Genomic DNA, 22,557 nt, shown 5'->3' with positions numbered 1-22,557 from the left:
AGAATGTCACATAGCTCCGAATAAATCGTGACATTAAATTAACCAAAGTATTACGAGTAACGAGTGAGCAAATGGAATACCACAGACTAACACAAGAATGCCTAAATGCATGTCATACCTTCCCACCGTGAGACAGACGCAGTTCCGAGGGGAGAAACGAGAACAGAAGCCGAGAGCAGAACTGTGTTAAGCTAGAAGGCCCTACGATAAGGGACAGACACCCACGTCGCCAGCTAACCGCTAGGACCACCCCCCAGCCCATGTTAAAAGCTAGGGCCCTCCAGAAGAACAGTATAGATCTTACGATAACACTAAAAGGGCCACCCCAGCCGCAAGTTTTAGTGTGAGACTTTTTAGCGTCTCTGTTATGTCAGGACCGCCCCCAGCCCATGTTAAAAGATAGAGCCCTCCAGAAAAACAGTATAGATCTTACGATAAGACTAAAAGGACCACACCAGCTGCAAGTTTTAGCGTGAGACTTTTTCGCGTCTCTGCTACGTTGCAAACTTTAAAAACATTGCCCCACCATGAAAAGTATAACGTTTCTCATTGGATTGACAGAATTTTTGTAGGCGGAGCTTAAGGTTAACATTGAGAACCTGATTGGTCAGATGAAAACACAGCCAGATAGTTTTTTAAAACCAACTTCGTAAATTGTAGTAAGGAGAAGTTAGGAGAGAGTTGCTTCCAAGACGGCGAGGTGAGCGGAGCTGTGCTGTGCTGTCCGCCACCCCCTGGCAAACACCGCCAAGGTAATGAATGCACGCGATGCCGCATAGCAGCGCATAAAGCTTCACTCAGAATTGCAGAAGTCTCATCTGTTACACCCCCTTTTTGCGTAATACTAGTGTCGATCGTCAATTAAAGCTCATGGTGTTCACATTTGCCACTTGAAGTAAAAATCTGAAACGTGATGATTTTTCTGTTATAAAGTTATTGAGAAGCCACATCAGCCACTGTAATTTACGACAAGTTAGATAAGTAATTAAAGATAATTGAGGATCACTGTAGACCATTTTGATAGTTTTCCGTCTTGGGAAACTTAATTTAAACCTAGATTATAGATGTGATATGGTATAGGTCATCCTTCGATCCATTGTAGAACTTGGAAACCCACTCAGGGAATATTCGTTCACATTTTTGTTGAACGCAGTTGGTTTTTATCATCCTGTATTAAAACATTTCCTTTTATCAATAGCACAATTTATAAACAATGTTTTGTGAGTAGAATAAAATTTCCAATGGTAAACTTAACTGCTTTTTCGACGTTACTTTACCAGCTAACTAAAAATAGGAAACCCTTGAACCCCTTCCACTAAATTTAGTTAGTATTAAGATTCTTTTACAGGGAGTGCAGTGCAGCTGACGCTGAAATCATTAAGTTTTTGGTTATATCATCGCTAGTCTCACTGAACTCTTCTGAACTCCACATGTCATGTGTGGTCTGGCGTCTCCTTACCAGCAACAGGTCCCAGGTTCAAACTAGTCAATTCCCTAAAAAATACGCTCAGAGCGTCGTTGCGTGAGAGTGGTAGGGAGACACTATATACAACAAACAGACACCACACAGAATGTTAGAAAATGGCGACCCTGCCAGGATGGAAAAATACCATGATTGAAGGTCGACCACATGCCTAACTAGGTCAGAAAAATATCCTGTTGAAAAATTTTCGTAATAAAAAAGTTTTTTTTGAAAGGCATAAATGGTTGAAAACAGTAGCTGCAGCGATAGATAGTGAGACATTCAAGCAGAGACAATAGCATAATTAAGTTATGAATTTTAAGAATTGTTAGAATTAAGTTTTCTCCTCAATGCAAGCGCACAGGTAGCGGATACATCGTTGACAAGTTGGTTCTGACCCAACAAGTAAGTGAATGGATTGTCAGTCTTGGGTATAATAAGTGTCAAGTCGTGTGAACAAAAAGTTTATGAAACGCGTGAGATCGTATGAGCGCATGTTGACTCGAAGTAGGGCGCGTGAATTGCTTTTAAAACAGAAAATAAGGGATTTGGAAAGATTAGCAATGGCAGATCGAGACCTTGACCGAATTGAGGTAGAGACCCAGCATGAAAATGGACAGAGAATAGAGGACAGTAGAACAGACGATGCAGTATCGCGAGAAATAGGGCATATAACGCACCATAACGAGCATAATGTACGTCAAGACTTATAAAACGTAAGTCAGCATACGACAGAGGAGCAGGAAAGTAGAGAGACAGTCGATGAGGATTCTAACTTGCGTCTTGAATACGTAGAACGCATAGTACAAGTAATCAGAGCTCCCTCGTAAGAGAGTACAAGGAATGCGAGCAGAAACGTGTCACAGCACAATGCAATCGGTTGCGAACCAACACTTGGGCGAAAACACAGAGCGCAGGACGTCCGAAGAAAACGCAACAGGACCCACCAATCTGGCAGAATTATTACAACAAATTACGGAAACCATGACAAGGCAAAATAATGAAATAGCGAACCAAATGCAAATTCAGAATGCAGAAACCACGAGACAAATGCGTGAGATTAAAGAACAAAAACAAAAAATTTCAATTACACCTAAGTCATATTGAAGACGAGGCAAAAGAATTTTGAGAAGTGATAGGAAACTTAATAACAGGTCACAATCAATTGAGAACAGATATTGACAAGGTACAAGTGGACGTACAAACATTGCGTAATGACATTCAGGACGAGATCAAAACATTACGTAACAACACCCAGGGAGAAGTCAAGAAACTAGAGGAACAGATAAATGAAATTACTAGACAAGCAGCAGGTACAGGGCGTGAAGTTGTTGAAAACAGTGTGTTACACAAACGTATCACAAAAGCAGCGCTGAAAAGATATGATAACCGCATAGTCAAAATAAAAGCGCAAACGAAGCGTCAATTTCAGAAATTGCGAACAGAGTTGTTGCAAACCATTGAAGAGCGTAGTGAACAGGATGGAATAAGCACAGAGTCTGCAACCACATCCGTATCTGTAACAGCACCGGAAAAACAAGCAATTAACGAAGATATTACGCATTTGCGATTCCAATCACAGGGGGAAAGTAACATACGTGAAATCAGACAGCCTGCACAGCAACAAACACGTTTCGAAATTCTTGATGTACAAACGTCATCACAAACACATGCGGAACCACAAATGTATGTTTCAAGACAGTTTGGATCGTGCAATGAAGCAGCAAGGTTAGCCAGACAAGATACCGAACCAATACCTGACAATGGAAAGCCAGGTCGCGAAGAGTACAGTGCAATGCATTCAGCTACACGTTCACAACCGGTGGAAGAAAATTATTGCGTACCACTCCAACGATACTACGCAAGGGTAGGCAAAAGTTACAGTGGACAATATCCAATGGTTCTACCACAACCGGAAAGAACGACGGGAGAAATGATCAGAAACAAAAGTGGCGAAGAATCGCGAATTTCATACGGAACTGTGACGAAGTACGACAACGATCATTTCCTCACAGTCAGAAAATTTCAACACTTTCGATAGGGTAACCCATTACATCCACGATCATTTATTGATCAATTCCGAGTAGGATTACCAGAACACTGGACGCTAGCACACAAATTAGACTTTATATGTGCACACATGTCAGGAACAGTCGCAGAAACCATGCAGAATGTTGCAGCGACATGCCGATCGTACGAAGATTTCAGAGAGAAGTTTCTCTCACGATATTGGTCCAGCGAAGCACAGAACAGAGTGAAGTACGAATTATTACAGAACCCATATTTTGAAAATTCAGCAGAGAAGAGTCCCGTGAAATTTTTCGAATTAATGGCAAAGAAAAATCAATGCTTAGATGTACCATACGGTGACGGAAAGTTGATTAAATTATGCGCGATGAAGCTACCATTGAAATACCAGCAATCATTAGTAGGTCGCGGAGGCAAATGACGCCGAAGCATTTAAAGGTATTCTAAGGGAACTAGAGTTCATATTTTCGGAAGATGACGCAAGAAAAAGACGAAGCGCACGTGAAAACGAAAGCAAAAAGCAGTGGAATCCACAAGACACAGTACGAAGAAACAATAATTACGAACCATGTGATAACTTCGCACCAAGAGACGACAATAGATTTCAACAAAGAACCGGTTATGGATTTAGAAGAGAATATGACAATAACTATAATTCACCCAGGAACGGCAACAACTGTTACAGAGGGAATAACGACAACTGGAACGGGTACTGGAGAACCAATAGACCGACAAATTATCAACAAAGAAACCACTATCAACAAGCTGAACAAGAAAAGAGAATACACATAGAAGAGGTGGAGGTAAGACCACCAAACCCCGATAAACGTTCGAATTGACAGCTAAGCGCCCATGACAAAGAGAATGACGCACCCACCCAGGACAATTGCAGCACCTTGAACAGAGAAGTAAAAATCTTATCAAGAGAAAAGAAGAAGGAAGAAACAAATCCGCAGGGACCAGATGAAAACGAAGACAAGAAAATAACAATATCGTGTTGGGACGAAATTAGTTGGGAGAATACTGACGAGGAAGATGAATTACCAGAGACATGCACAACCAATGTAGGAGGAAAGGACGAAGTAATGAGTATTGCAGAGCTATTTGAGATGGAAACCAGGGAAAGCGATTTCAATGAGGATAATGCGCAGTCGACAGAAGTTGAAAATAAGTTACGTGTGGGCACACAACCCAACGTATATAATGAACGAAGTTATGAAGCGATAATTAGAGCATTTAGATGCGATTATGTGGAAATAGCGACGAAGAAGGAGAAGATAGACGAGGATGAGGAAAAAGTAGAGGATGCTGAAGAAAGCGTAAATGAAGGAAGAAATACAGAAGAGGAAATAAAAGAGAGAGAACTAGCAGTCGAAGCTTATCCTACAGAAAGTTCGAATTGACGAGGGAAATTCCTAAAAAGACTCATGTATGATTCAGTGGAGGATTCGTTGATGCAAGAAGAAGAAGAAGAACAGAACCAACCCTTTCAAATTCAACCAATTGTGAAGGCCATGGTAAAGCATATCCCAGTCAATATTGTAATTGATAGCGGAAGTGAACTGACTGCGAGCTCAGAAAATTTATTCATGCAGTGTAATGCCAATGAGGAATTGCCAGTTCTGAAAACACGTAAGATTAAAGTAAGAGGTCCTATTAGAAACAATGCTGCGGAAGTTACGAGACAAACAAGGTTAACTCTTTTTGCCACTTGAAGTAAAAATCTGAAACGCGATGATTTTTCTGTTATATAGTTATTGAGAAGCCACATCAGTCACTGTAATTTACCACAATTTAGACAAGTAATTGAAGATAATTGAGGGTCACTGTAGACCATTTTGATAGTTTTCTCTCTTGTGAAACTTAATTTAAACCTAGATTATGGATGTGATATGGCATAGGTCATCCTTCGATCCATTGTAGAATTTGGAAACCCACTCAGGGAATATTCGTTCACATTTTTGTTGAACGCAGTTGGTTTTTATCATCCTGTATTAAAACATTTCCTTTTAACAATAGTGTAATTTATAAACAATGTTTTATGAGTAGAATAAAATTTCCAATGGTAAACTTAACTGCTTTTTCGACGTTATTTTACCAGCTAACTAAAAATAGGAAACCCTTGAACCCCTTCCACTAAATTTAGTTAGTATTAAGATTCTTTTACAGGGAGTGCAGTGGAGCTGACGCTGAAATCATTAAGTATTTGGTTACATCATCGCTAGTCTCGCTGAACTTTTCTGAACTATACATGTCATGTGTGGTCTGGCGTCTCCTTACCAGCAACAGGTCCCAGGTTCAAACTAGTCAATTCCCTAAAAAACACGCTCAGAGCGTCGTTGCGTGAAAGTGGTAGGGAGACACGATATAGAACAAACAGACACCACGCAGAATGTTAGACCTTTTCAAAAATCTTTATCCATCAGCGAGAAACACCACAATAACTTGTTATTTGGGTACCAAAAGCCTTCCGCGGATTCCGCGACGGTTATGCACAGCAAATGACTGTAAGTCTTACGACGTATTTCCAAGATCCCTATCTCGAATAACATTGAAAATGTCCATCATACGCTTACCCGTTTTAGAGATACAGGGGGTCGAAGTTATCTTAGCTGTTAAAATTCGATGTGAGGCAAATACGTAGTTTGTAAAGTAACATAGAACGGAGAAATATGCCGTAAAGTGTCTCCGTTGGCATCTGCGGACCCCATGTTGTAGTACTGAAGCACAAGCAAAACTTTTTTGCAAGTAAAATCAGATTTGAGGTGTAAAATTAGTTTTGCGCTATTTCAGTTTCATACAGGAAAGTATCTGAATTTTACTCACCAATACCCTTTTTTCATTTGAGTTACATGACCTATTGCAGCTATGAAAAGAAGAAAACCAGTGGAAAAATTTGCTGTCGAAGCATGAAAACAGCGAATACTTTCTCGTTTAGTTAAAAGACTCTGACAAGTGGTGTACCAATTGTCTCGTCCTGTCTTCCTGAGCACCTTTAAAACTTGTTCCAAAAATTTTGGCATGCGAACATATTCGCACTTTTTTGTGCTGAGAGAGAAGAGAAACAGAAGTGTAATAAATACTGGAAGAGAATAGATAGTGATTGTGTTATATAGATGGAGCGGAGGAGACAATGGCATTGTGAGAGATAGAGAGAGACACAGTGGAGTGGAACATAGCCACCAGTGACAGAACACAGTACTAGGTGAAGAGTGAAGCAGACAGAGACAGGTGGACCGGGGAGGGGGGGGGGGGGGGGGGGGGAGATAGAGAGAAAGAGAATGTGGAATGTGTGAGTGCCAGTGATAATGACAGATAGCGCATATGATAATGACAACGAAGAAGAGCGTTAGTAACAGTGACGAGAGATAGTAACAGTAGGAAGAAAGGTATGATGTAATGGTATTTGATTATTTATTTTACCTAGCCGTATTAGGTCCATCAGGTTCTCTAGTATATGTAAACTGGAATTCTACATATTTTGCATTATATTTATTACGATAAGCGTAAGTTGCATTTACTGTACAATATTATAAAAAATTTAGTAACCAAAGGAGAAATGCTCCTGTCAGAACACACAAAAGGCGAATATGCTCTTGTTTAAAAGACTCTGACTGCCAAGTGGAGTATCAGCTACCTTATTTTACCTTTCCCACCACCTTTAAAAATTTTTCCAAAAATTTTGGCATGCAAACATATTTCTGCTTCTTTTAAAATGCAGCTCACCTGAGACTCCCACAATCTCTCCCAACTACTCACTCATAACCAGCAGTACATCGCAGTCTCTCATATCCATGCACTCCCAGTTGCCCTTTCTGACTCACTCGTTCAGCCCAACTCATTGTCATTATTTGTTTGTGTCTCTCTGTCATTGTCTCCTGTGTCGCAGCCACAGTCGCCTTCACTCTGTCCTACTACTACAGTCTCTTCTCACTATCACTGTTTCTCTCTTGTTCTCTTACTGATAATGCTCGTAAATACTGTGCCCTACACATGACAAGTAGTTCGCATCTTGTTGTAGCAGCCTCTGCACGCGTCGGTAATGATTTGGAAGACTGTAACTTGAAGTGTTAAATTAGCAGTCGGCCGGTGTGGCCAAGCGGTTCTGGGCGCTACAGTCTGGAACAGCGCGACCGCTACGGTCGCAGGTTCGAATCCTGCCTCGGGTATTGATGTGTGTTAAGTTTAAGTAGTTATAAGTTCTAGGGGACTGAAGACCTCAGATGTTAAGTCCCATAGTGCTCAGAGCCCTTTTTTTTTATTAAATTAGCCCCGCAGAACGTTTTCGGCCATCAAATTAGCATAGATCTGCTTTCTGTACGTTGTATGGTTCACGGCAGGGACATAACTAGCTTGCGTCAGGTGGGACTTAACAGCTGAGGTCATCAGTCCCCTAGAACTTAGAACTGCTTCAACCGAACTAACCTAAGGACATCACACACATCCACGCCCGAGGCAGGATTCGTACCCGCAACCGCAGCAGTCGCGTGGTTCCGGACTGAAGCGTCTAGAACCCGCTCGGCCACAGCGGCCGGCGCTTGCTTCAGGCTACTATACTGTAGCCACTACTCTATAATGAGTGAGTCACGTTGAGCCAAGCATTTCCTTTGGCATGTGCAATTCGGCTTTATGAGGCCATTATCATGGCGAAAAATATTGCCACACGTAAGTAAGATCGTGTCACTTCTGGACCGTCTAGCACGCATTAAACTGAATTACAGGCAAGAAGAAACTTGCTGGCATTTCAGCATAGCGTTTCTTTTTTTTTCATTTCCTCTCGTTTATAGTCAGTTTTCCGCAATCGAGTCAACGTAGCAACAAGAATACAACACTAGAATTTCAAGTTAATTGCGCTTAATTTTATTCATGAAAAACTTTCTTGAAAAGCTTTCCGCCACAGTAACTCGGCGGCAGGCTAATTGTTTTATTAGTTAATTTAGCCGCAGGCTGTACTTGGCGTTGCCTTTTACAATCCAATAAATTGATCTACAGCTTTATTCAATTAAAATTCGCTGATGAGATCTGATAGCTAAATTGAAATTCCCCCCCACTCCTCTTTAATGCCCAAGTCGCAGCCTCTTGCTGTCAGAAATATCACTTTTGTCGTTCTACGTAAGAAGGCGGCAAGCTGAGCTTTAGCAAACGCGACCAGTCATGTTGTAACATTTTAGGCTCATTGGCAGTAGTGAGTCCAGTCAGTCGACTACTATAAAGATAGTGATACTTTATTCACACACGAAATGCTGACACTGCTGTGATCCAGCGACCTTAACAGCCTGACGTATCAGTATCGTAATAATTCTTGCTGTTCCATGGGGCACATTTGTTGTTACTCTCCGTGATGTGGCATGTGTCAGTACGTTTACAAAGCACATACAGTATTTTTTTCTCTGTGGAGTGTGGCTACGTTATGGTCATAAACATAACTGACGTGGACTTTTATCTTGATTAAAATATGTAACATATCTAGACACTGTTCTTATCTATTCAAATATTAATGTATGGAGTGAAAAGACAGTGAAGCACAGCTAACTACAATTAGTTTTTAAAATTGTTTCTCGCCAGTACATTTAATCCGGAAGGGAGATTGCCAAACACTTTTTATGTCTGAATACTTTTTCACTATTGGGCATGAGTAAGTTTAAGCTGTTGATACTGAAGGCTATTTTTGTTCCTTGTTCTATGTTTATGAAAGCTATATTTTTTAATCAACTCTGTGAAGCTTTCATAAATTTAACAGTTATACATAGAGGAAACATTACTGAACTGAAAACTGTAGACATAGCTATAAAGCGTAGTATCGCCATAATGGTATGCCTAATCTATTAGTTGAAACCCCTCGGACCAATAAAGATGAAACTGATAGTAATTAAATCTAAGAGTGCTTTTGTATCGATGTAACAGTAGAAATTTTAGACAATTTCCCTCTTAAATTAATTATGGCAAATATAATTTACCTACAGTGACAACATAGTATCATTATTCCTCACCAGTGTCAAAGAAACTCGACTTGAAAATGACGTAGCTTAGCCAATAACGTAAGCACTGTGACCCGTGCGAGTACGCGTATTGATGGTTGTTACGCTCGCATACCTTTGCACAGAGAATTCTACTCATCTGGCCGGTGAGAGGGTGAGGGGGGGGGGGGGGCGAGGGGGAGTTACGCGGCTTCGCCGGCGTGGAGAGGGAAGTTGCCGACTGCAGTGACTATGGATAATTTATCTCGTGCTGGCTTCCTGGTCACAACACCGGGGAAGGCTTCACCAGTGATTGTGTGTTAAGGGTGCGATGGACTTGGATCTACACTGATGTTGATTTTCAAGCGGCACTGGTTATATGGAACTGTATCTCAGGAAGGAAGGCAGCCTGGACTTACTAATGTTGGTCAACTTCTGTAGGAAACGTGGACTGGTCGTCGCCGAGAAAAGACTGCATGGTGAGAAGTTTGTGAACTTTATACTGCCTGTGGTGTCGAAAAATGGCTCTGAGCACTATGGGACTTAACTGCTGAGGTCATCAGTCCCCTAGAACTTAGAACTACTTAAACCTAACTAACCTAAGGACGTCACACACATAAATGCCCGAGGCACGATTCGAACCTGCGACCGTAGCGGTTGCGCGGTTCCAGACTGTAGCGCCTAGAACCGCTCGGCCACTCTTGCCGGCCTGTGGTGTCGAATGTGGTTAATGAGGCTGATCTAAAATGTATGGCATGCCAGACATTTGTAATTGCCGTCACCGAAAGAATAGTTAATTCATCTTCAATAACGGGTAGATAATTGGCTAAAGCAAAATTAATAGTGGAGTTCGGCTTTCCTGATAAGACTATCTTCTTCTGGGCCAAGTTAATAAGACTGGATGTATTTGCTTCCCCGAATTTGCCCTCTTAATTCTATACAAAAAAAAAAAAAAAAAAATGGCTCTGAGCACTATGGTACTTAACTTCTGAGGTCATCAGTCCCCTAGAACTTAGAACTACTTAAACCTAACTAACCTAAGTACATCACACACATCCATGCCCGAGGCAGGATTCGAACCTGCGACAGTAGCGGTCGCGCGGTTCCAGACTGAAGCGCCTAGAACCGCTCAGTCACACCGGCCGGCTAATTCTATACAGCTGAAATATTTTAAGCTTACGTTTACTTGTGGTTTTTACCTGTTGTAGTTCTGGTCACTGTTGTTTGGTCTGTAACTACTGTTGTTTTGAGGATTTTGTTGAACAGCTATTCAATCCCAGTTATTCGATGTTACCCAGAGCGGATAAGCTCGTATTACTGTCTGGGAGTCACGTATTTTGCTGTAAATTTTGATTTGTCGCCTATAGGCGGAAGCAGTCTGTGGTGAATGAATTCTGAAGGTCCTTGCAGTTGAATATAAAATTAATTTTACTGTTTTTTCTTGTTACTTAAGGCGTTTAAGACATTTTGCCAAAGATGAAACACAATCCAGTGAGCAGGTTTCTGTTTTATTACTTATGTTCATATCATTTTTTTAAAAAGCACTAAGTTGGTTTCTCAAAAGTAATCCCGAATATCAGTGAAGTTGTCTTGTATGTTTAGTTTTCTTTTTTATACAGCATTCCTTGCACAACCGTAATTGAAGAATTGCCTTCCAGATAATTAATAGCCTACATCTTAACAGTCCTTTTGTTTTCTTTTAATTTGCTTGCGTCTTGCTAAACTGTTTTGTTGTTATGAACTTACCTCGATTAAAAGCTTTTATAAGTATGTTATTCTATAAACGCAGTAAGTCGCCTTCTGACCTGTCTTGCCAAATAGTGATCGTTATATAAACTGTACGGCCTTCTGGTTCCTTTGATTGTTCTGTGCATATTCTGTCATCGTTTTTTTGAATTTCTTCAGTAATTTTAAAAAAGGTTATGTACTGATCTGTTGACTAAAATGTTTGTAACTGTGTCTTTAAAATTATCAATAAAATATTATGCGATATTCCTGGTAGTTTCCACACCATTCTGTCCCTCCCCCTCGTCATACTGAAATGGTCTGAATCACACTCTCACAGATTCATAGGAGCATACACATTTCACATACAAATTCAAGTTCATAAAATTAGAATATATCAGAACGGCACTTTCCATAAACACTAATAATTTACAGCATATACAGTATTACGTATTACGCATAATATCGGCAATGATAAGGATTATTGATTCTTACAGCAACAACAGAAGAAACAGAACAATGACTCGGGAAAATAATATTCTGAACATTTTTACACAATGTGCCCGAATACATATTGCGCAAATAAAATTTACAGATGAATTCACGCGAATGTAGTTGTAGTGAGGCGCAAGACAGACGTGTCGACAATGCTGCCACAGATACTGTTGACATGATAGGCATAATCTATTCACATCATTTTAAATTACGGTTGTAGGCAGAACACCATCATCACATTCTGTTATAAAACTGAGACAAACACTTACTGCACAAAAACGAAGTGTCTTTTCTTACTTGAAAACGATGCCTGATGTCACAGTATATTTTGTTAGTAATATATAAAAAGCAAAAAGTTGTACTTATGTAGGGAATTTTTATTTACATGTTAAGCTTCCCTTGTTCATGCGTAATTTTAATCTCACGAGGAGAACACGCAAATGCTACAACCAGGTTTCCCAGAAACTTCGCTCAGTGGAACAGGAGTAAAAATAAACGCCACGTGTCTCGGCTTATCAGAAAAGATACTCGACCGTTTACTGCGAAAACGACTGTCAAAATTTTTCTATGTAATTTAGAGTCCTTTAGCGCGCTATAAGCCCTGCCCAAGGGGTGGGAAAGTGGCTAGCGTTGCGGCCTTTCACATCTGTTTTCGAAACCCGATTGCTTTTATTTTATTTTTTCATTTATCTATCCATGTCCGTAGAAAGTTACTAGACTGATGTTTCTTACCAAGTAGGGTGTCACAAGAGCTTTACATTAATTGTAAAATCACAAATGGGTATCACAATATGTATCAAGCATTTATTATATGGTTGTTTATGGTATTTTCAGGGGTTACAATCCTTTTTAATTCTCATATTCTTCTATTTTATTCTTATATCAGTTTGTTTATTCTTCATGAAGATTTGATGCATACCCTTGGATTATACCGATCGCAGGAACATTCGTAGCGCATAAATTTCGCAGAACAAGAGCACTGTGCGAAGGCAAATCTGCCACAACGACATTTCTTCGTATGAATCTCACTTAGAAAAGAAACATCGAAAACACTGTTAAAGACTTACCGCGTTAGAAAAATTTCGCGAGAAACCACGCTTAACCCACCAATTTTCCGAAAATAGATGGTTACAACTGATTATGAATTAAGATACATCACAGGAATTTCACCGAAAGCAACTGCAACCAATTTTTCCATTCACTTATTGTTCTTTTACTGTTTCACCAGACATACGGTTAATTGACGAATAATGACAGTCATTTCAATACACACTGGAAAACGCTCGTGTATTAATCCTCTACGGACATGAATACATAAAGGAAAAACAAAAACAGAAATGAAAATAATAATCTGGTTTCAAACACAGGGCGCAAAAGTACAAAGCCACGACGCTAGCCATTGTGCCCACGCTTCGGTTGGACAGTTTTCTCTGTAAAAGGCATGTAAATAACCTCGAAACCTTTGACTTTGTTTTCTCCGAAACAGTCGTATATCTATGGATATCTAAGCCGAGACACGTGCTTAGTTATTTTGGCCCCTCTTCCGTCGAGCGAAGTTTCTGGAAAACGGGTTGTGGCACTTGATGTGTTTTTTTCGTCAGTTGACAGTATCCATGTGAGCGCCAAACGTCGGTAAATTTCCCCATTCGAATGTTTATTGGTTCAAATGGCTCTGAGCACTATGGGACTTAACTTCTGAGGTCATCAGTCCCCTAGAACTTAGAACTACTTAAACCTAACTAACCTGAGGACATCACACACGCCCTTGCCCGAGGCAGGATTCGAACCTGCGACCGTAGCGGTCGCGCAGTTCCAGACTGTGAATGTTTATTGAGTTGTTAACTGATGTATGGGAAAGTTACTGAAAGAAGCCATGTTTAGAGAAATTTGTATATTTTTACATCGTTTTGAGCCTGTCGGCATTTATAAAAGTACATAGGGCTTCTGCAGTGTCATAAAAGCCACCTACTAGTGGGTTTAGTCTGTTTATTTTCAGTGCTATGTTCAAATAAGCCGTTGACATTTGCTCATGATATGATTCACCATAAAATTTGGCTACACACACAGAAACGATTACTTCTTCCTTCATGGCATGTACCTTTTGTCTCTGTTTCTGTTAGTTTGTGGACGAGTGTGAATTCTCTTTTTAAAAAATCTACCAAGATTCATGCTAACTCCATTTATGACCTATTTTTATGACACAATCTGATGTTCCAGTAGATGTAGATAATTAAAGTGTGATGAAAGTAGTTCTTGCAGTATACAAGTCCACTTCTTTCAGAACTTCCTATCTCTCATTATCAGAACTGGGAGCCCGCATCTCGTGGTCGTGCGGTAGCGTTCTCGCTTCCCACGCCCGGGCTCCCGGGTTCGATTACCGGCGGGGTCAGGGATTTTCTCTGCCTCGTGATGGCTGGGTGTTGTGTGCCGTCCTTAGGTTGGTTAGGTTTAAGTAGTTCTAAGTTCTAGGGGACTGATGACCATAGATGTTAAGTCCCATAGTGCTCAGAGCCATTTGAACCATCAGAACTGGGAGTGAGAAGCGCATGCTTAGCAGATAAATGTATGCATTGATGAGATCAGTTGCTTAACTTTTCTTCATACTACTTCATCTTTCTATTGAATTATTCCGAGATGTCTGTCCTTTACAGCGGTTAGTCTGCTACATGGGAATGCAAACGATTCTTTTCGTGTACCGTAAGAATTACTTTTCTGACAATTCAAGTTTATTGTGAAGATGCTAGCAGAGTACCAGCATTGCCAGTTTTCTTATTTGTTAACACTCTCCCAAAAACGATATTTCTCCTGGTACCTGAAGCACCAACTTACAATAGTCGGTACGAAAATAGGAAAATGAAAACACTTTGGGAACATAAAAGGTATTGGAAAGTGACTTCTTAAGCCGTAGATTCCCTACAGAAAGTAGTACGTAGTGGCATTATTCCTTAGAAATTTCTTCCTTAAAATAATTTCTTCCTTTAAAATTTCCTCAGGGTTCTACAGAGAGTTACTTTGAGCTTGGTTATAACTAGAACTATTGCCAGTCTGCCTAACGACTGATACAACGTAGTTATTGATCACTTTCAAGTATTTTTGCATTACCCTTTCCCATCATCGCCATAAGGTTGCTACTGAGCGTGGTGTTGCAATGATAAGACGCTGCAGTCGTTCCCGGAAGACGATGGTTTAAATCTCCACCGCAGCGCGGAGACGTACGCGTATTGGAACTTTACTCACTTGTCTGAGTTTCCTAGAAACACGACATTGAACCTCAAACTATCTGCAGCAGCGGGTGATTACTTTACATTCATATAAGGAAAAAATTATGACCGTGCCGTTTCAACGTGTTTATGCCGACAGGAAACGTGATACGTGAAAGCTCACTCACGATTACATTAACACTTTTCCGTCCGCACGTCTCGTACAAATTTATTCGCTTAGCGCTGGCAGCGCTAATTCGGATTACTTGGCTTCTCGGCGGTCGTTCTTGACATTATCGCGAGATTATAAATTGTTACGTTTTACTAATCTCATCGTTAGTTCTCTTAAATTCTCAACCCTGTTCCCCTACTTTCATGAAATTTCGAAGATATACATATGCAAACAAATGCAAAATTCGTATGTTTCATATATTCGTTTATTTGCAATGTCTTTGGTACTTAATATTTCTCTTTCATATGATATGCAGCAAAAAAGTCTCCAAGATGTAACGCAACTCCACAAGACTTGCAAGTAAAGTTAATTGTTCTTTTTTTGTTTTTGTAACATACATGGCAGTTTCTTCGTTCTCGTTTATTGGTTTCGGAAAAACACTACTGGCCATTAAAATTGCTACACCAAGGAGAAATGCAGATGATAAACGGGTATTCAATGGACAAATATATTATACTAGAACTGACATGTGATTACATTTTCACGCAATTTGGGTGCATAGATCCTGAGAAATCAGTACCCAGAACAACCACATCTGGCCGTAATAACAGCCTTGATACGCCTTGGCATTGAGTCAAACAGAGCTTGGATGGTGTGTACAGGTACAGCTGCCATGCAGCTTCAACACGATATCACAGTTCACAGTAGTGAATGGCGTGTTGTGATGAGCCAGTTGCTCGGCCACCATTGACCAGACATTTTCAATTGGTGAGAGATCAGGAGAATGTGCTAGCCAGGGCAGCAGTCAAATATTTTCTGTATCCAGAAAGGCCCGTACAGGACCTGCAAACATGCAGTCGTGCATTATCCTGCTGAAATTTAGGGTTTCGCAGGTATCGAATGAAGGGTAGAGTCACGGGTCGTAACACATCTGAAATATAACGTCCACTGTTCAAAGTGCCGTCAATGCGAACAAGAGGTGACCGAGACGTGTAACCCCATACCATCACGCCCGGTGATACGCCAGTATGGCGATGACGAATACACGCTTTCAATGTACGTTCACCGCGATGTCGCCAAACACGAATGCGACCATCATGATGCTGTAAACAGAACCTGGTTGGTTCAAATGGCTCTGAGCACTATGGGATTTAATTTCTGAGGTCATCAGTACCATAGAACTTAGAACCACTTAAACCTAACTAACCTAAGGACATCACACACACCCATGCCCGAAGTAGGATTCGAACCTGCGACCGTAGCAGTTGCGCGGCTCCAGACTGAAGCGCCTAGAACCGCTCGGCCACATCGGCCGGCCACAGAACCTGGATTCATCCGAAAAAATGACGTTTTGCCATTCGTGCACCCAGGTTCGTCATTAAGCACACCATAGCAGGCGCTCCTGTCTGTGATGCAGCGTCAAGTGTAACCGCAGCCATGTTCTCCGAGCTAATAGTCCATGCTGCTGCAAACGTCGCCGAACTGTTCGTGCAGATGGTTGTTGTCTTGCAAACGTCCCCATCTGTTGACTCAGAGATCGAGACGTGGCTGCACGATCCGTTACAGCCATGCGGATAAGATGCCTGTCTTCTCGACTGCTAGTGATACGAGGCCGTTAGGATCCAGCACGGCGTTCTGTATTACCCGCCTGAACCCACCGATTCCATATTCTGCTACAGTCATTGGATCTCGGCCAACGCGAGCAGCAATGTCACGATACGATAAACCGCAATCGCGATAGGCTGCAATCCGACCTCTATCAAAGTCGGAAAGGTGATGGTACGCATTTCTCCTCCTTACACTAGGCATCGCAACAACGTTCCACCAGGTAAAGCCGGTCAACTGCTGTTTGTGTATGAGAAATCGGTTGGAAACTTTTCTGACGTCAGCACGTTGTAGGTGTCGCCACTGAGGGCAACCTTGTGTGAATGCTCTAAGAAAAGCTAATCATTTGCATATCACAGCATCTTCTTCCTGTCGGTAAAATTTCGCGTCTGTAGCACATCTTCTTCGTGGTGTAGCAATTTTAATGTCCAGTAGTGTACGTAGGCCTATTAATTGGTGATGCTTTACGTGACCGGAAAGTCTGTGATTCGGATCATGATGAGACGTATACGATGTAGTGGCAACCTCCATGTTTTGCTTCGTGCATTCATCGTAAATAAACGTATCGTTTCTTTCGTCTGCCATGATGAAAGGGCACAAGTACGTATAAAAACAAAAAAACTTGTTGACGTGTGTAACGTATTGTTACCTCAACAAAAAACCAACAGAATGAAAAAGATACTAAAGTGCTGTCGCCGGCCACGGCGCATACAACATGCTTCAAATACTCGTCCCACTGATGGTGATGAGAATCCACATAAAAACTCAGCATCTTCCCGATTGTTCTGTGTATCCGTTCTGTCCTTCCGTTGGCTTGTGGATGCAACGAACTTGTCCTCAACTTCTTTACGTTCAACGATTTACACAGCTCCTTCATTAAATCCGACATGAAGTTGGTCCCTTGGTCAGTAATTATTGTCTCTGGTGCACCAAAATTCAAAATCCAGTTACTTACTAACTCTTGCGCAACCATTGCTGCCTGTTGATTTGGCAAAGCCACCATCTCCACATACGTTGAAAAATGGTCTATTATTGTCAGAACGAATCTGTTAGCCTAAAAGGTCCTAAGACATCAATCTCCAAGAAAGAGAATATACATGTTGCTTACGGTAATCGTTGTAGCTGTATCTGTTTCCGACTCAAATTTGCCTCTGCGCACATGGTATGCAATTCTTGACATACTGATCCACATCTCCTTTCCTACCTCTCCACCAATACCTCTCCGCCACTCTCCTGTTCGTCGCTCTACATCCTCCACGACCGGATAACACGTGATCATGTGCTTCTTTTAAAACTTCGTCCCTCAGTTTCGCTGGCACTACTACCCTTGGCCCTAACTTCGTTTCCCTGCACAGAAGACCGCCGCACGCATTGAACTGTGGCTGCGTCCGATACAATTTACAATCATTGTCCGCGTCCTGTAATTTTTTCCATACTGCTATGTCATAACCTATGACTTCTACTTTTGCCACCTTCCTATTTCCGCATTACCGCACTCCTTCCCAAGCTTGTGTACCACTTCGTAGTCGAATTCACTAAGCGTCACAGCCCATTGCGCGAGTCTAGTAGACGGATCCTACAACTCCAACACCCATTTCAACGCTGCATGATCTGTCACTACGCGAAATCTTCTCCAATATAAATAACATTTAAAATATGTGATTCCAAAGATTACGCTAAGCATCTCCCTCTCTGTTGTTGAGTAATTCTTCTCTGCTGCAGTCAACTGCCTAGACGCATAGGATGTTCCTTCCCATCAATTTCCTGACTAAGAACACACCCTAATGGTTCAAATAGCTCTGAGCACTATGGGACTTAACTTCTGAGGTCATCAGTCGCCTAGAACTTAGAACTACTTAAACCTGACTAACCTAAGGACATCACACACATCCATGCCCGAGGCAAGATTCGAACCTGCGACCGTAGCGGTCGCGCGGTTCCAGACTGTAGCGCCTAGAACCGCGCGGCCACCCCGGCCGGCACACACCCGAATGCTTGATTCTATGCATCGCATGCTAGTATTAACTCCTTTTCAAAATCTGGAAACACAAGAACCGGACTTGATGTTAAAACTTCTTTCAGTTTGTCAAACTCTGACACTCTTCTGTCCACTCAAATTTCACACCCTTCCGTAACAATCGCGTCAACGGCTGTGCTAAACCTGCAGAGCCCTTCACGAATTTTCGGTAGAAATTGCAAATTCAGATGAATGACTGCACTTCCTTAACTGTTTTCGGTTCCCGAAAATCCCTTATAGCCTGTTCGCACTCCGACCTTACTGATAATATGACCCGAATATTTTACTTCTTCTAATGCGAAATGACGCTTCTCCAGGCACAACGTCAAACGAGCTGTTCTTAACCTCATAAAGACTTCCCTTAACCGCTGTCTATGTTGCTCCATACTATTTGAAAACACTGTAATGTCATTTAAATAGACAAGACATTGCCGTGGTTTCAAACCCCTCAAGACACTGTCTAGCAGCCTCTGAACGTTGCCGGAGCGTTTTTCAAACCGAATGGCATTCTAATGTACTGGTAATGGCCTCCAGGTGTAGAGAAAGCAGTTTTTGAACGATCCTCCGGAGCCACCTCTAACTGATGATAGCCACTTGTCAAATCCATCGTAGGAAAGTACTGGCACTGTCCTAAGTGATCCAAATTCTCCGATGTGTTTGGAATGGTGTACGCGTCCGTTACTGTCTTATTATTGAGGTATCGGTAGTCACAACAGAACCTGTATTTCTTAGTTCCATCCGCAAGTTTTTTAGGCACAACGACAGTGCCTGCTCCCCAGGAACTATTACTATGCTCTGTAATACCGTCCGCAAGCTGCTGATCAATGAAATCCTCCACAATCGGCTGAAAATACCTCGGTATTCCTTATGTTTTACGGAAAACACGTGCTTCATTCCCTGTTGGTATCCTATTTTGAAATAATGGAGTTGCCGGTAACGGCCCTTGTGGAAAAAACAAATCCTTAAATTCCCACAATAATTCTTCCATCTGTTCCTTTTCTTCTCCTTTCAAATGCTTAATTTTGTCACGAAATGGAATTCTATCGGCATTTAGTGGTTGGTCGCTTCGCCTACCTCTCGAACACCAGTCTTCATCATCTGGCACATCCAAATTCGCTACTGAAACTCCTTTCCTCAAATTCGCGTCTACAGCGCTAAAATTATCCACGTTCACGGGAACTACTCGCCCGTCTTTCCCCTCCTGTACGCGTACAACACTACGTTTCACAAAACAACCAAATGAGCCCAAATCTTCATTACCCTCCAATGGTTCAATAACACATACTGCATCCACAGGTAGATTCGACTCCACACTTACCCAAAGCGACTTCCCAGTGCCATTAGATACACACTCATGCGAATTAAGCTTTAATGCTAATGTACGCGGTTCAATTGGTTTGTTCATTACGTTGAACGGCCCTCGCGACACTCTGCATTGGCAACAGCTTCCTCTAGCGGAAATAACATTCCACCAAGTTCCACAGTTCGTTGTCCAAGGCCAATTTTGGCATGATGTTGATGCAAGAAATCTACTCCCAGGATCAACCATGGTACTACCTCCATGCATTAATTAAATCGGACTTTCTCTATGCGAAAGTCAACTGTCACTGACCCCAAAGGCGTGACCTCCTTATCCCCCACTCCACACAAACTATAACGTGATGGGTCTAAAGTCCTTCGTCCCATTATAGTCTTAGTATCCACTGACACTTGCGGCCCTGTGTCTAATAAAAAAAATCTTAAACTTTTTAGTTCCTATGGATCCTACTACTGAACATTCCACCTCTGCATACGTGTTGGTAGCATTGAAATTAAACGGGAGCTCCTTTAGGTGGGTCTTGGCTCCCCTTCTGTCGTTTAACGCTTGTCCACCTCTCCTATCTCCATTTCTCCATTCTCCACGCTCCTGATTTCCACCCCTTCCTCTATTCCTTGGTGACTGGGTACATTGCCTCTGCACATGTCCCGTACGACCACACCCATAACGTTTTATACCCACTGCAAATACTGTTTGCCTCTCGCGTACTCCTGTTGCCACGTCTATTTCCTCACATTGAACTGCCAGCTGAATGGCTGAATACAAATCTTTCGCAGTTCCTTCACGCACTTTCCGTGACATATGCGCTGGTAGTCCTCTCAAAAATACAAGTGCCCTTTGCTCGGCCTCCTGCAACAGAACACTATTCGCTTCATCGCTTTGACCCAACTCGTAAGTGTACTCATTAATTTCCCTTATCCTGTCCGCAAATTTTTCCACCGTCTCCCCCTGTCTCTTTGTCATTGTACTTAACCTCTCCGAAAAGTACCGAGCGCTATTCGGTTTCTTGTACCTTTGTAAAAGCCCTTCCTTTAATTGATTAAACTGTCCTGCCCTCCTTAAGGCGAGAACACCATACATACGTTTTCGCTTCACCCGTTAGTCTAATCTTGGCTACATGTAACAACTGCTCATCAGATCAACCATTCATCACTGCTGACACCTCCAAGTCCTCCACAAACGAACGCACATCCTCAGATGCCTTGCCAGAAAACGGAATAATCAAGCTTGCGGCGGCTGGATCAATCCCCTGCACCCTAGGCAACAACGACTCATCAGATGCGGTTTCCCCCTCCCCTCTAGATGTTAATTCATTTCTCAACTGCGTATTGTCTGCTGTCAATCGTGCTACTCTTTCCAACAAAATACGCACCGCTTCTGGTTCCAACAAACTCTGCCATTGTGTTGCTTTCCTTCTCAGTTATTCGTTTTGTTTCGGGATTAAGTACAAGAATAAACTGACTTCCTACAACTCCGTATCATCATACTCAGTAACATCATACTCAAATTAACGCAAACGTAATTAAACACCACAAAACAATGTTACTCCCTGAACATACTAACACTTACTCTGACAACAAAAAATACTATGCCCATGCAAACATCTAAAATGTGGCTTCTGGCAAGCCATACTCAAAATACCAACAAGAAAGAAAATGTCCAACACTCAAAAGAACAATTTTGTCAGCACTCACCACATCTTGTGACAGTACTGCAGGCGGTGGGCTCGAACGTCCTACTGGACAGACGACGTCAGCTATTCTAACACCAAATGTTGTGGATGGGTCCCAGGAGGTGCCGTATTAAAACTCGGCCGATCTTTTCAAATGATTTATTCGTTTCCACTACAGTTCACCGTTGACCTTGGTCCGCACCACAGGCCCCACAATGCTGAGGCCACTGCCCCAGCGACCTGTGCAACGCAACGCTGTGTCATGCCGGCCTTGTTCGCCAGCTGTAGAGTTCCGATTACGTCAGGATGGCTACGCCTGCAGCCGACTCAGCAACCACCATCCCTGTTGATTCCGCTCTGCTCCGCCGGGAGCTGTAGGCCAGCCCCGCTGTTGCTTATTCCTCTGCTGGTGTAGCTGGGATCGTGGCGGCAACGACTGCCCACAATCTGGCATCGGAATCTACACCAGGGCCCCTCGCCACGAAAGTCTCCAGCGTGTGTCGGGAGCCGAGACAACGACTGTCCACAGTAGCGAGACGAAGTGTGGCCCACCCTTGCTGGCTGCGGACCTGCGTCGGCTTCAGAGGGTCGCACCAATGACCCGCCATGGACTGGGATGCTGTTGCCCCATCTGTTGCTGCGTGTAGCCTGGTGGAGTGACATGCCCTGGTGTCCAGTAGAGCTGCCACCCTTGAATGAATCTCGTTAGAAAACAACATCTATTTATACTCGGCTGGGCACCTCAGTTTCGCTATCGCATCGCTCCGAGTCACATACGCCCCTCACCCCGGTTGCGCCAGTGGGCCCCTTCTGCCTATAGCTTGCTCCATGCGAACCTCTGCGTTTACTCTTTTCAACAGTTTGACGGCCCTGTGCCCTCCATTCCACTTCGCAACCGCTGGTCAG

Source organism: Schistocerca serialis, chromosome 8 (assembly GCF_023864345.2).
Source record: "Schistocerca serialis cubense isolate TAMUIC-IGC-003099 chromosome 8, iqSchSeri2.2, whole genome shotgun sequence".
Classification (NCBI taxonomy): domain Eukaryota; kingdom Metazoa; phylum Arthropoda; class Insecta; order Orthoptera; family Acrididae; genus Schistocerca; species Schistocerca serialis.
Note: the sequence above shows the minus strand (reverse complement) of the source record.